Source organism: Sander lucioperca, chromosome 20, assembly GCF_008315115.2.
Source record: "Sander lucioperca isolate FBNREF2018 chromosome 20, SLUC_FBN_1.2, whole genome shotgun sequence".
Taxonomy (NCBI): domain Eukaryota; kingdom Metazoa; phylum Chordata; class Actinopteri; order Perciformes; family Percidae; genus Sander; species Sander lucioperca.
The window spans coordinates 16,428,383-16,443,876 of record NC_050192.1 but is presented as its reverse complement, the minus strand read 5'-3'; positions in this window follow the sequence as shown (position 1 = coordinate 16,443,876).

The window sequence follows — 15,494 nt, the reverse complement described above, 5'->3', positions numbered from 1 at the left end:
CCTCTTGTGAGACTGTTTTGTTGCTTGCTTTTGTGTCCTTAAAATATGACTCTAGCACACTAATCACGTCCATGGGAGTTACAGGGGGTAATTCCTTTATTGTGACTATGACACAAACTTGACTGAGTTTCATTGAGCGCTGTTGTGGAGGCTCCAACGATACTCCACCCTAGGTCTGTGCGGATGGCATATGGCTCCTCACCTTCTCCTAGTAGAACTTGTCTTGGAGCTAAAGTTCTGGGACAGTTAAATCCGATAAGGAGTCCAACATCACATCTCAGAAGAGGTGGCATATTATCAGCAATTTCTGTCAGGTGGGGCCATTGTTTCGCTGTGTCACTAGTGGGTATGTTGTCACAGTTAACTGGAATAAAGTCCTTGGTATATGAAGGGGTTAGGTCGATGCGAATGTCTGAGTCATATCCTCTCACACGCAATCCAGATACTCGGTTACTCTTAACAATGGAGTGAACACCCAGCATGGTAGTTAGTTTTAACTTTACAGGGTGAGTGTCTGCTTGTAGCTGGTTGCTTACTTCTTCACAGACAAATGTGCTGTCACTTTGCGTGTCTAATAGTGCGTAAACTAATTGCTCTTTAGACGGGCTCTGAACTGTGGACACCCATACAGGAACGATCATAGATGTGCTACTAGACTGGCTCACCTTAGTAACGTTGAGAGCTGTGACTGACGTGGTTTCATTTGGAGAGCTTGGAGCGGTGTTGTCAGAGCTTCGTGACCTTTCATATGCCTTGTGATTGTCATTGTGCAGACAAGTGGGATGCCTTCCTTTGCAAATGTCACAAGTGTGGCAATGACAACAATCTTTGGCGTTATGGCCCACCTTTAGGCATCCATAGCACAGTTTATTGTCCCTAACATATGTGCGCTTCTCTTCTAAGTGCAGATCTGAAAAGTTAGGGCACTTTGACTACTGGTGTTTTTCATCTTTGCAAAACATGCAGGGTACCTTTAATTTTGTGTTGCTTGTCCTTGCCTTGTTGTTTTGTACTGTGGTTTGTGTTGTGAAGACTTGTATGGATCTGTTTGGTTTAAAGTCTTTTGTGGTCCTTTTCTCGTAGGATGAGCTGCATGAGTGAAGAGCATATGAAGAAGTGACCGAGTTGCATGCGATCTCTGCCTCGACTGTCACGAATTGTGCAAAGTCCTTAAAAGAGGGAAAATCCTTGCCGTCCGTAAGTGTAACTGTGACATGGCGATTCCAACGGGCTGCCAGCCAATCGGGAACTTTCTGCAGCAATTTTTGATTTTCCTCGCAGTCACTTAGTATCTTTAGGCCTTTTACATATGGTGTGGCTTGGAGACATGCATTTAGAAAGTCTGAAAAGGTCCTTAATCCTTCTGCATCCTTTGAGCTTATTTTAGGCCATTTTGCCAGTTTGTCTCTGAAAGCTCTTTGCACAACAAAAGGCGGTCCATAACGTTGCTCAAGCTTCTGCCATGCATCCCTGTATGCCTCTTCGTCACTGCGATAGAACGTGACCTCAAGACATTTTTGTGCTGGGCCTGTGACGTACCTTTTGAGCAAGTGAAGCTTATCAGCAGGTGAGATCCCTTTGCAATCTACAAGTGAAGAGAATGAAGCTTTCCATTCAATGTAGTTAATTGGATCTCCGCTGAACACTGTGGGCATTGGCACTGGGATTCTGTTCATGGCTATACTGTTTTGAATTGCTTGGGCCAATTGGAAAATGTCTGTGGGAGGTGCTGGAGTGACGATTTGAGGGTGTGGATTGTTCACAGTGTGATTTGACATATGGATAGACACATTGTTTTGTGGCATTAATGGAGGTAAACCACTAGAGGGAGCTAGTGCTTCATGAACCGATTGATGGTCAACAGAGAAAGTTATATTGTTCGGTTTTATTTGTTGATGGTCCATGTCCATGTTCATTTCTCTGTCGTAGATCTCAAGTTTTGCGTGAGCAGCTTGCATTTTCATTTCTGCCTTTAAGCGCTCAAGTTCAGATTCTATACCTTTCATTTTTTCCTTTTGTTTAATTTCCTCCTGCACAATTTTATATTCTGCTTCCTTTGACTCAGCAGTTTTTTGTCTTTTTTTAATCAGTTCGTCTTTTTGGTAGGCTAGCATTTTCTCCGTTAACACACTAGGCCGCTCTGAACGCTTGGGTAATGATAACTCGGTCGCAGCCTCCATTTTATGCAATTCAGCTAATTGTTTTTCTTTGCGTTCAATATCGTCCTTTAACTCCTGCCTTGACATGCTCTCTGTATCTCCTTGATGTAATGAAGCTCTCATTTCATTGATTTCGGTTTGTAGCTTACTTGTTTGCTCTTCGATGACGTCCTTTTTCCGTGTTGTTGTAGCTCGCTGCCTGTGCTGTTGCCGTTGTCCTTAACATTCACGGACAGCTCGCTGTAACATTAGCACACTGAGGTGAAGCTCTTACTTCTCTCTCCATCAGACAGCAGCCCGCCAAGAGCCAAGTTCTGTTTGAGGCTTCTGCCAGATAAAGGAAGTTTGTCTTTGCCACTGTCGCAACACATTCTCACTCCCATCTCGTAAAATACGGACGCTATGTCAGGTGCCTTTGTCGTTATTATTGATGCTAAAAGTCTCCTTTTGCACCATGTAACGCGCTGTAGCATGCCCCCCGAACAAGGATGAGACTTTTACTGATGGTTTCATGATGTTTAATTCTTTATGAACCATAATCCGTTCACCATGTCACCAACGTAAGAGCTGAAATGTATACAAAAACATGTAACCGATCAGTTAACATTGTTCACAATCACATGCTGTCTTACATTTGTGCAAAATGAACATTAACAGGCAAAATGCTCATTCTCAACTGAATAAACAAACCTTTTGCCTCTTCGGAAGGGCTGCAAGTATGAATTCATCATTTACCATGGGCTCCGTGTTGAAGTTATTGCCGTTTTTTTTTTGAATGAGCTACCTGCTATGAACTGCGCTAGCCAGACGCGCGTGCTTCCAAAGCGAAAAAAAAAAACAAAAGCGCGTAGCTTTAGACCGGAAGTCCGTTTCAATACAAAAATTTCAAAATAAAAGAGTCACTATATTTTGTAACAAAATATACATATGGTTATTTACACGCGCTTTAAGTAAACGCGCAACTATTGGCGTCCCTTTTAACGCAGTTAGGTTAAGGAAAAGCTTGTGGGTGGGCTTACATTTCCGTGAGTCACGGGAATGGGACGGTTGAGTTTAGGGAAAGGTCGTGGGGAGCGGGCTTATATTTCCGTGACTTGTGGGAATAACGGGACGCTTGGGTTAAGGAAAAGGTCGTGGGTGGGCTTACGCTTCTGTGACACACGGGAAGTTAAAGACACACGCGGGACACGAACCCCGGTCCCCTGGGTGAAAGTCCTGTGTTTGACCCATCCACCACCCCGACCAACTTCCCTACGCGTAGTTTCCCCCTTACATACTACTCGCTAAACCCTGTGTAGCTGCTGCTCTCCCCAGTACGTTCTACAAACACACTGAAGGGCTCTTTTTTCGTTGCTTCACACGCATGCAGCCACTGTCCAAACGTCAGAGTTCGGAGTGTTCACTTCTGTTCCATCTTTGTTGGGAGTCGCACATGCTCAGTACCTAGGTAAGGACTAGCCAGTCAGAAGCAGAGTATGAAGGTGTGCTCTGACAGTAGGTAAGCACAGCTAGCTAGTCCGTTGCAGAGCATGAGGTCGTGCCCTGACAGTACCTAGGTAAGCACTGTAAGCCAGTGTGAGGTGTGAATGTGCCTCTATCAGTGCATTTACATCTACAGTAACCCAGGTATGGTCTTACCCCGGTTAGTGAATAACCGGGTTAAACGTTATTTTCAGAAAAACAACAACAATGTGTATGGGGGCCAGTAAAAATTGACTTCGGGGAGGTAGAATTTGTTTTCACTTGACCGATCGGACAAGTGAAGAAAAAAACCTTAGGCCTGTCGTTGAATCCTGAATGCTAACAAACAAAGGTAAACGGTAGTGATGGTCAAATGAAGCTTCGCGAACCACTGTCTTTATTTTCTGAGCTCACTAGATGGCACTCTCTATTCAAAAAAGGGTTGAAAATGCACTGAATTGCCATTCCTTTAACCTTTTTCTTTGAGCAGAGAGCGAGAGGATGGCGAAGGCAGATAGGACGGTGAGGGCCCAGAAGAGCACAGGGAAGCCGAGAGGGAGGCACTGGGGCTGGGGAGCAGAGGAGCCGAGGAGCTGAGGAGCCGAGGAGAGGGTGGTTGGGAGCGGAGACGGAGGCGGGTTGAAGCAGGGTGCCGTGGGAGGGGGACCGAATGGTGATGCCAGCTGACTGGAGACGACGAACAGGAGAGAGATGGTAACTGCGGAAAACAAACACAGGAAAAGGTGAGTAAGGGTTAGCACGGAAACAGGTAAGCATAAGGGTCTCGAGGAAAAGCTTGCAGAGTGTTCACCAGGGTGACTGGAGCAACGATCAAGCGGAGATGGTCTGTTGAGCCGGGGTTGAAATACAGGTCTTGATTAGAGATGGAAGGCAGGTGTGTGCGGCGAGAGAGGGTGATGATGGAAGTGTAACCAGGTGCGCTCAATCAGCTGGCAGCAGCAGCGGAAGGGGGAGAACACAGGAGGCACAGAGAGAGACAGGGCCAACAGAAAAAACACAGAGAGGGCAGAACTAACCAAGACACTGACAGTGAAAAAAACAACAAACAAAAAAGTAAACAAAACAGAAAACTCACAGCCAGCTGACCCCAACCATCACAATTTGACCATCACTAGTAAACGGTTTCTTTAAATATGAAATTTTACTGAAGCTGTTGTCTTGTTTGTACCCAGAACCTGATGTTGTAAGACTGGTTGGAGGAGCCAGCCGGTGTGATGGCACACTGGAGATGAAACACTGGAACTTATGGAAACCAGTGGATGACAGGAGCTGGAACCTGAGATTAGCAGGCATGGTGTGTGGAGAGCTGGGCTGTGGCTTTACTCTTTCAACCAGAAGGAAAAAGGAGGAGATAAGAGCATCTTGGGGAATCAACTCTCACTGTAATACATCTTCACTCTTGAAATATTTTACAGACTTTATATATTCTGCTGGCACCATAAAGATAACCTGCTCAGCAATAAGCTCCAGATGGAGCAACGGTGGCTTTGCAAAATATATAGTCTCTATAAGGAACGTGTTTTGGTGGAACATTTGCACCCCGCAAAAGAAAACGGCACATACAATATTAAATGAAGTTAACTGTTCACACAATACAGTACCGTGAGCTATTTAAATTAGCTGATACATGGTTAAACGTCATTTGCTCTTACCAGTGTATCTCCGTGTGTACTTTGTCCACAGCAATCCCACCAATCAGTCCCAAAACGTCCCAGTTAGAGCGTAACACTGTGAACACACTGTATTCTTTGTAAATAAATCTTCATTGGGCATCATTCACCAATATCTTCCTAAGTGCTTTCTTAAATTTGTTCTTAAAGGTGCCCTGCCACACGTATTTCATTACTTTGTGGTAATGTCTGAAGTTCTACCATGGACTCTGTAACATTTTTTGTGGAAAAAATGCCTTGGTTACCTTGTTTCAAGCCATTCTAGCGTGGTATAGAAAGCTTGCAGGAAGTCTCAGCTTGATTTGTGCCAGTTCTCATTAATATTCAACGAGCTAAGCTGCTTGACTCTGATTGGCTAACAGCTAGCCAATGAGAGCCTGGCTATCCTTTACCCAGCGCAACTGGGCTAGGTCATGAATAGTAATGAGCTCAGGCAACACCACGTCAGACTGACCAGCTTTTCTAATTGGCCTGATTTCTCCGCTTCTCTTTTCAGTGGCTAGAGCTGACAGAGGAGGTAGCAGTTCATTTTCACATTCACGACATAACACAAACACATATGGACCCAGGGCCGGCGATTGCTATAGGCGAACTAGGCGAATGCCTAGGGCGACAAATGTGTTGGGGGTGCCCTCTAGGGTCGCACTTAGGCCTACTTCCCATTAATCATAGAATTAGAATGACAAGCGAAATAAAAAATGCTTATTAAACATGATCATCCTAGGGCGCCCCCTCAGCCACATGTTTACTTGTCAACCTGATTATTAGGTTGAATTGATGATTATTGTCGATAGTTTCCAAATCGGGGTGGGGTTACGTTACGGGCAAGTGCTCGCTGCTGGCGCGTTGATCGGAGAGGTGAAAAATGAAGCGGTGTAAACCCTCTGGGGCACAGGGACGAAAAAGGAAAAAGGACGAAGATGAAAAGAAAGCCAAGTATAGAGGTAAGTCTTCTCATCTCAGCCATTAAGGTGTCAAACGAAATAAATTTAGTATTGTGCGTCACCTAATATTCAACGTTTCGTTGCTGTCACTAAGCTATCGCTAGCTAGCAAGTACTAAGCTAGCTAACAAGCTACTTTGCTAGTTTGCTACGTATTACTAGCAAACGTAACTTCACTGATAATCTAGCTACATGGATGTGGATGTCAAAGACCACCGGTATCTGGATAACATATGCTAGTTATGAAAAGTACAGTTGCCCTTTACATTCATTATAAATGGCATAAGTTCTGTTTAGTGAGTTCACAACTAGCAGGTGCATACACACACAGTAACCATTTTGGTGATAGTGGTGGTGTTCACCCTTCTGTACAGTTCCCCTCCAGGAATATACTAAAATATGTTTTTATTTTATTTTATTTTATTTATTTATTTATTTTAATTGGCCAGATGCACTCAGGCAATATTTGCAGAAGCTGGCACCTGCTGGAGAAAGGACGCCTGATCCTTCATGTTCGCCTCTCTCTGAACTTGGTAAATACAACTAGTACTATTGTTGCCGTTATTGTTATTATTGTTAGCAATTATTACTTTTACTAATTGTAATCAGTAGTATTATTTAGTCTTGTAGCAGCCTAATAGTAATACTAGTAATTGTAATTTATCTACTACAAGTTACATGGTCAGATAAAATGTATTTGTACAATGCAACTATGTGGTAGGATGACAGAACTGTCCAAATGCAATTGTGTAACAAACAGCATGGATAAACTGTGTTTAAATACAGCTGCAGGAGAAGGGACATCCAGTAGTAGTTATCCAGGGACCAGTGACACACAGGTCAGGAACACACAGCCTGCATCAGGTGAGTCTATTTAATAGTATTTATTCAAGTCACATCCATACTTTAAAGTACAATAGAATAGGGCTGCAACTAACAATTATTTTCATTGTCAATTAATCTGTTGATTATTTTCTGGATTAATTGATTAGTTGTTTGATCTATAAAATGTCAGAAAATGGTGAAAAATGTGGATCAGTGTTTCCCAAAAAGCCCAAGATGACGTCCTCAAATATCTTGTTTTGTCCACAACTCAAAGATATTCAGTTTACTGTCACAGAGGAGAGAAGAAACTAGAACATATTCACATTTAACAAGCTGGAATTAAAGAATTTTTACTTATTGTCTTAAAAATTACCCAAACCGACTAATCGATTATCAAAATAGTTGGCGATTAATTTAAAATTTGACAACTAATCGATTAATCTTTGCAGCTCTACAATAGAAACAGGTTAGCATGTATTAAAATACAATAGCTTGTTTTCTTAAAGAAGTTCAACCACATTCATGATCATTTCACTTATTATATTAAACACTGCTTGTCTGGCTATACAATATGCTTGAATACAGGTGAAGGTGAAGGGACATCCAGGACCACATCAAGCACTCAGGGCACCAGTGAAACACAGACGACTGACACCAGGGACACGCAGCCTGAAGGAAGTTAGTCCTTTAAATAACTAATTCAAGCCTACAACCAGCTGACAAAATGTACTAGAAGATAATGAAAACACATGGAATTCACAATAACATTCCATCCCTTTGAAACTAATTTCAACCACAGTTTTAGTCATTTTCCCTAATTTAATGGAACACCACTGATCTGGCTGTTGCAGGTGAAGGGGCCACATCTAGCATTCCGGGCACCAGTGAAACACAGACCACTGAGACCAGGGACACTCAGCCTGAAGCAAGTACCACAATTTAAAACTTCTGTTACTTGTTTCCAAGTAAAACCAAGTTGACATTCTTCATTAATTTATCTCAAACACTGCTGGTCTATTATACTCTATGCTATGCTATAGTAATGTATAGCTTAAGCACAGCATAGTAATAATGTAAAGTTTTTATATATTTATCATCTGTTGTATTATAACTTATAAGATTATTGACGAATCTCAGAAAACAGCACAAACAAAATAGAGTACAAGAGTACATTTGTTATTGCATTTTTGCTTGACATTGTGTACCCCTATTAAAGCATTAACATCAATTTTGCATGTATGCATTTGCCTTTAGGTGAAGGAACAACAAACACAACATGCTCTGCCACTACACTGCCGCCTGCAGACACCTCACCCTCCGCAATTCCTGATATCCAGGGAGCACCTACAGATCCTGCTGAGTGGCCAGCCCTCTGTGATGCGGTAAGGACAGAGTTAGTTAGCAGAGGACCATACCTGACCAGTCCAGACTTTACATTTACAAAAGAGATGATGGGAGAAGCTGCCACCACAACCACTTCTACAGGAAATTAGTAAATGGGGAAAAAATCAAGAGAAGCTGGCTTGTATATTTAAGGAAAAAAAATACTCTGTATTGCTTCTGCTGCAAGCTCTTTTCACAGAAAAAGTATCACCTCATTAGTAGTGGTCTAAATGACTGGAAGAATTGTAGTGAAATCCTGAAAAGCCACGAGCACAGTCCAGAGCATTCGGGGCACATGACAGCATGGAAGGAATTGGAGACTCGACTTGAAAAGGGCCAGACAATTGACCAAATGGAAATGGCACTCCTTCAAGCTGAAAGGAGCAGGTGGCGTGAAGTCCTGACCAGGTTGGTGGCCATAATACAGTCTTTGGCCGAGCGAAATATTCCCCTGCGGGGGAACTCAGACAGGCTATACCAGCCAAATAATGGAAATTTCCTTAAGGAAGTTGAGCTCATGGCCAAGTTTGACCCTGTCCTCAAACAGCATGTTGCTGATGTGGAGAGAGGAGCCAGCCATACAACATACTTATCAAAGGATACTCAAAATGAACTAATTGATTGCATTGGTGAAAAAATTGTACACTGTATGTTAAAGGAGATAAAGCAAGCCAAATACTATTCAATTATTTTGGATTGCACCCCAGACCTCAGCCACATAGAACAGTTATCTGTTATAGTTAGAATGGTTGCAGCAGATGACACAGACACCCCTACAGTAAAAGGACATTTCATGGGGTTCCTTGAGGTGGAATCATCCACGGGAGAAAGCCTCTCCAACCTTATTCTGAGAAGACTGTAAGAGTTTAACCTTCCCTTTGAAGACTGCTGGGGAAAGTCGCATTAACAGTGTACAGGCTGTGAGATTCCAGACAGCGGAGGTGAGGGATGCCCTTCTTGAGGTCAGGGAGAAAGCCACTGATTCTATGAGCCACGGTGACCATAAAGATGTTGACGGGAGGGAACTGGCACTTGAGTTGAAAAATTTCCCAGTGTTGCCAAAAGCTGGCATGACGACAATGGAAATTCTGAGTTACTTGAAGGAGAAGAAACTTGAAGAAGTTTTTCCAAACATGTGGGTGGCCCTAAGAATTGCTGTCACACTACCTGTGACAGTAGCTTCTGCGGAAAGAAGCTTCTCTAAATTAAAATTACTTAAGACCTACCTGAGGTCAACGATGAGTCAGGAACGCCTCAATGGGCTTGCACTGATGAGCATCAACCAAGAGGTCTCAAGCAAAATATCATTTGATGATACCATCCATGAATTTGCCATTAGGAAGTCCAGACTAGTCAAATTTTAATGCTGCGTCAATATGAAGGTGAATAGAAATGCCAGAAACAACTGTTCATCTTTTATTATTTGAGATAGGGATAGAACTACAAGAACTTCAGTATTTTAATTTTGTAGTGGTACGTACAGTATCCATAATAGCACTTTTGTTTGTAGAGGGTATAGTTAATCCAGTTTATGGGTCATAATTTGCTAAAATGTCCTTGCAGGTGCTTAAGAGTGTTTTTTCACAGTTTATGGAGTTAATCCAATTTGGTAAATATTATTTGTAGCATTTGTGTATGAACAATTTATCACAGTTGATCTTTCAAGTCATAATTTGCTTGTTGAAGTGTTGGAGTGACTATAAGAGCATTTTTGTTTGTTCATCCATTGTTTGAGTCATAATTTGTTAAATATCATTGACCATTCTTCTTATTCTCTTTCTGTGTGTGCAATTTATTAGAGTGTATCATTTAAGTCATAATTTGCTTGTTGAAGTGTTGGAGTGACTATAAGAGCAAGAGCATTTTTGTTTGTATAGTTTTTGAAGTTCATCCATTCTTTGAATCATAATTTGTTAAATATTCTTGAGTATCCTTTATAGGATTTTTGTATACAATTCATTAGAGGTGACCTTTTTTAGTCATAATTTGCTTATTTTTTCAGTGTCCTTAAAAGCACTTTTATTTCCACAGTTAATATCATTGATGTTCATTTCATGTTAAAATCCTTTAAATATCTTTAATTTATGTATGGAGGTAGACAATTTTTTTTGTTTAACTTTTTTAAGATTTAAGATTTCTCCTATGAGCACCTTTACACTTTATGGAGTTCATCCATGCTTTGAACCAAACTTTGAGTGTGTAATAAATTATTTTAAATAATAAAAAAGAAACAGTTATGAAACTATTCTGGTGTTTGTTGTCCATGCATCATTTATTGTTTAACAGCAATGTAGAATAGTAGAATTATAAGACTGCTATACAAAGCAGGGCTCTCAAGTGTCACGCATTGAGCGTGACAGTCACTCATTTCGGTTTTTTGTCACGCACTCCCCCCACACATTGTATTTCTCACGTGGAAAAACTATTTATAATATATTTAATATGGCGCAGCGCCCAAGATTTCTCTGGCACGCCGCTCTCACAATGGAACCGGCAGGAATCAAGCGCGTCTCCCCTGGAGTTCTTAGTTGAGCCGGCCACTTTTCAGCCAATCAAAAAAAAGAAAGAGGCTACACAATAGCCAATCAGAAAATAGCACTATTGTATCTGGGTAAGATTTAACGCAACAACCAATGAAAAAAAAAAGCATAGAGCAGCGTACAGACACTTCCCTAAACGTTGTCTCATTCAGAGACTAGAGACCCAAACAGGGCTCTGAGTCTGTCAGGAGGTCTGAGGTCTACCTTATCAGCAGAGCAATCACGTAATGCACAGCAGACTATGGTGCAGGTAGATTATTTTCTGAAATATAGTGACTATTATAACTTTATTTTTCTCAAAATATCACGACTCCTCCAAATCTCAGAGAACACAGATATATTTTGAATGTGCACAAAGTTTTGAACATGAGCAGAAATCTTGCTCAAACTTAACAATATTACAGTCCAGGGGTTTATTAATAAATTAAAATGAATTAATGTATCATTGAGGATAAATAGATGCAAGTAATACAGAATGCCTGAGAGCCTTATTGCAATATATTCCATTATGTTTTTATATGTGGATTGTAATCTGTTTCCCTTTACATAAAGATATTCCCAGCATAAATTGATTCAGAAAAAGGTAGAAAAAAGTGTATACAAATTTACCAGAATGCAGGAAATGAAGTGTTTAATGCTCAAAATTTTCAAAAAACTCAATCTCGCCTAGGGCAACCAAAAGGCTAGAACCGGCCCTGTATGGACCTAACATATTTCAAAAAAATGCAAGTAAAAACAGTTTTGTGTGGCAGGGCACCTTTAAGAAAGTTCCTAAGAAAAGTCTATGTTGGATTCATGACGTGTTCTCAAACAGCAGAATTGTTCGCAGGTGTTTTCTTAGAATGATGAATCCCAATGTCTTCGTAATTTGAAAGCTCGTGTCCGTTGCTTCTATTTAGCATAGGTAAATGCCGCATTAATTCCCATCAAATGAGATGGCAGGGCCGTGTGCACACTTAGAGAAATGTCGAAAAAGACGTGGTAAAGACGATGGAGACCTCGACTCCCAAAGAAAGAAAAGTGGAGGTACTGCTGCAAGAAGTTAGCAAAAAACGAGAAATCATATTTAGTAGCGTTAGCAGTGGATACAAAGCAGCAAATAAAACCGATACATGGAATGCAATTACCATAGATCGTTAACAGTCTGTGGCATTTGCTCGTGCAGTGAACGCTGTATCCAGAGGAGCGCAGAACTGATGAAGTATATAGGCCTAGCACAATTCATATATATCATACACAATGCAATTCAAAGTGCTTTACGAATGAGCAGAAGTGTAAGTGTAGTGTGTATTTATTAAAACAAACAAACATATTTATGTGTAAAATAATGAAAATAATTAGTTACAGAATTATAAAGAAATATTAATATTTTAAATTAAAACGGATGTAAACGGTATAACTACTTATTTTGGGCAAACATGTCAGCTCTCAATTGTACGTAAGAGTGCTCTTGAGTGTGCGTAGATTCTCTTCTTACCTAACAGGTGACACAAGGGCTGGGAAACAGGTGAAAGACATCAGACAATCACAAAGGCGGGAAAACCAAAAGACAGGAAGTAAAACAAGACAAGACAAGACAGAAAACCAGACTACCAAAATAAAACAGGAAACAGAAACATACAAAACCATGACAGTTTTGGCTAGATAGGCGATCACAAAATCTGATGAGGAGATTAAAAGATAAGAGAGGAAACTGCACATCCGAGGAGAGCTGAAAGACACATATACAAGTACAAATACTTAGGTGTCTGGTTAGACAGTTCCCTCTCCTTCCAGCAACACATAAACCACCTTCAATCTACTCTTGTTACCAGAGCCCCTTATAACACCCACCACTGCAACCTCTATGCATTAGTTGGCTGGCCCTCGGTCACAATAGCTTTACCCACCCGCAGACTTCGCTCAAGCAGTTACATCTACTTGGTCACCCCAAAAGCCCACACCTCCTTTGGCCGCCACTCCTTCCAGTTCTCAGCTGCAAATGACTGGAATGAACTACAAAACACCCTGAAACTCAAAACCCTTATCCCACTAACTGCCTTTAAAGTACGTCTGTCTGAGCTCCTGTCCGATCACTGTACGAGCTAACTGTTCCCCATCTTTCATCCACTATTTGCACACCCTTATTCCATTATCTCTGTCATGCCCCATTGCATAGTTGCACAGATGCACATCTTCACCTGCATTGCTATCATATCTGTTTACGCTCTTTTGCACTATTCATCTGCCCTGGTACGTATGCTCAACTGTTATTCTTCCCACCTTTGTTGTCACACAATTTGTGTACATCTACTGATCTACATCACTATCTAGACCACATTCTGCACTAACTGTATATTGACTACTACATTGCAGCATTTATATAGACCGTCTATTCATGTATATTGTGTTATTACTGATCTACATCACTATCTAGACCACACTTTGCACTAACTGTATATTGACTCTTCAGTACATTCAGCATTTATATAGACTGTCTATTCATATATATTGCATTATAACTGATCTACATCACTAACTAGACCACAATTTGCACTAACTGTATTTTGACTCTTTACTACATCTCAGCAGTGTTATAGACTCTCTATTCATGTATATTATGTTATTACTATATCACTTTCGCATATCCATCCATGGTACTGCATTACCTAAAATTATCTGATGATCTTCAGCAGTTATTGATGAAAGGTTACGAGATGTCACTTGAACTGGCAGCTTCCTGTTCCTGAGAAACCACACAAATGCTGATGAGGAGATTAAAAGATAAGAGAGGAAACTGCACATCCAAGGAGAGCTGAAAGACACATATACAAGTACAAATACTTAGGTGTCTGGTTAGACAGTTCCCTCTCCTTCCAGTAACACATAAACCACCTTCAATCTAAAGTTAAGTCTAGGATCGGTTTCCTATTCTGCAACAGGGCCTCCTTCACTCATGCTGCCAAACTCGCTTTTGGTGAAAATGACAATTTTACCAATTCTCGATTTCAGTTATGTTCATGTCATTTACAGAAGTGCCTCAAACTCTTGTTGATTTTTATGTGCTTTTTCTATATACTTTGATTAGTTAACTATCAATTGTGTTGTGTGGAAGGACAGAACAGACCCAAGCGCAAAGTTCAACAACAAAATCAGGTTTATTTTAACAAAAGGAAGGGGGGAGGTGTGGGGAGGGGGATGCCAAAAAACAGGAGCGGAGACACGAGGGCTGGGGAAGGATGACGAGGGAGCTTGCTGGGGTAGGATGGCGAGGGAGCTAGGGGACTCAAGAGCAAAGCCTAGAAGGACGAGGGACTCAGGGGCAGAAGCTAGGATGGAGAGGGAAGACAGGGGATAGGATGGCGAGGGACTCACTGGGATAGGAAGGCGAGGGATCTCGGGGAGCGCGGGGAAACCGGGGCCGAGGAAACTGAGGAGGAGACGCAGAAGTCCGGGGAACAGGGAGAATCCAAGGAGGGAAGGCTGGAAGCGGGCGCGAAGGTAGGATGAAGTGGAGAGCTGTGGGGGAAGAACAGAGTGGTGAAGCCAGTTGACTGGGGATGAGAGCGAGGCATGGAGACGATGGCTGCAGGGGAGAGACACGAGAGAGGTGAGGACAGGCACAGGAAAACGACAGATATGTCTACAAATGTTCAGAGAGTGAGCTTGTATCTAGTGTCACCAGAGTGGCAGAGACAATGATTCAGCAAAGATGGTGAGTGGAGCCGGGGTTGAAGTACTGAGCTTAATTGTAGATGGCAGGCAGGTGTGCGTGGCGGGAGAACGGTGATATGGAATGATGACCAGGTGATAGCAGTCAGCTGGCAGTAGCAGGCAGGAGGAGGGGAAAACACAGGAGACACAGAGGCAGGGCCAACAGAGAAACACACAAAAGAACTAGAGAACTGGAAACAAAAACCCCAAACCACTACATGTTTGTGGATGTTTGAGTTGAGGACAGCTCCGCTTGTTATCGTAAGTGCAATAAAAAGTTAAAGGCCAATAAGTAGTAGCCTACTTTATCAAACTGTGAGTGAATGTGTGTCATAGGCCAGGATGGGAAATTAACCCTCTGAGGACAATGTTTATTCAATGTGTCTATTAAAGCTATAGTGCGTAGTTTCTGTCACCCCCATGAGGAATTTTAAGTAATGACAACAAAACTGTCAGAGTGTATTTTCACTCAAGTTTCTGCGCGGGAAAGTCACTGGACACCACAATCTTCTGAACATAGCAATACTGAGAAATACAGAGACACACTTTTGCCGGTGCCGTGCGAAAAAGTGATCATCTGCTAAAAACTGATTGCTGTCAGTGGGAGCGTGTTTATACACTTCCAAAACTTACATGACAAACTGTGTGTTTCTGGATGTATTGGCCCTTTAAAAAGGTATTTCAACAGGTAAAGTAAAGTTCTGGGTGGGCAATGATCTATCAGATATAACCCTCAATCATTAAATCAAGATATTTTGAGGCAGAAACAGCCTTTCAAAAACAAGGTAGGAGCTGCGAT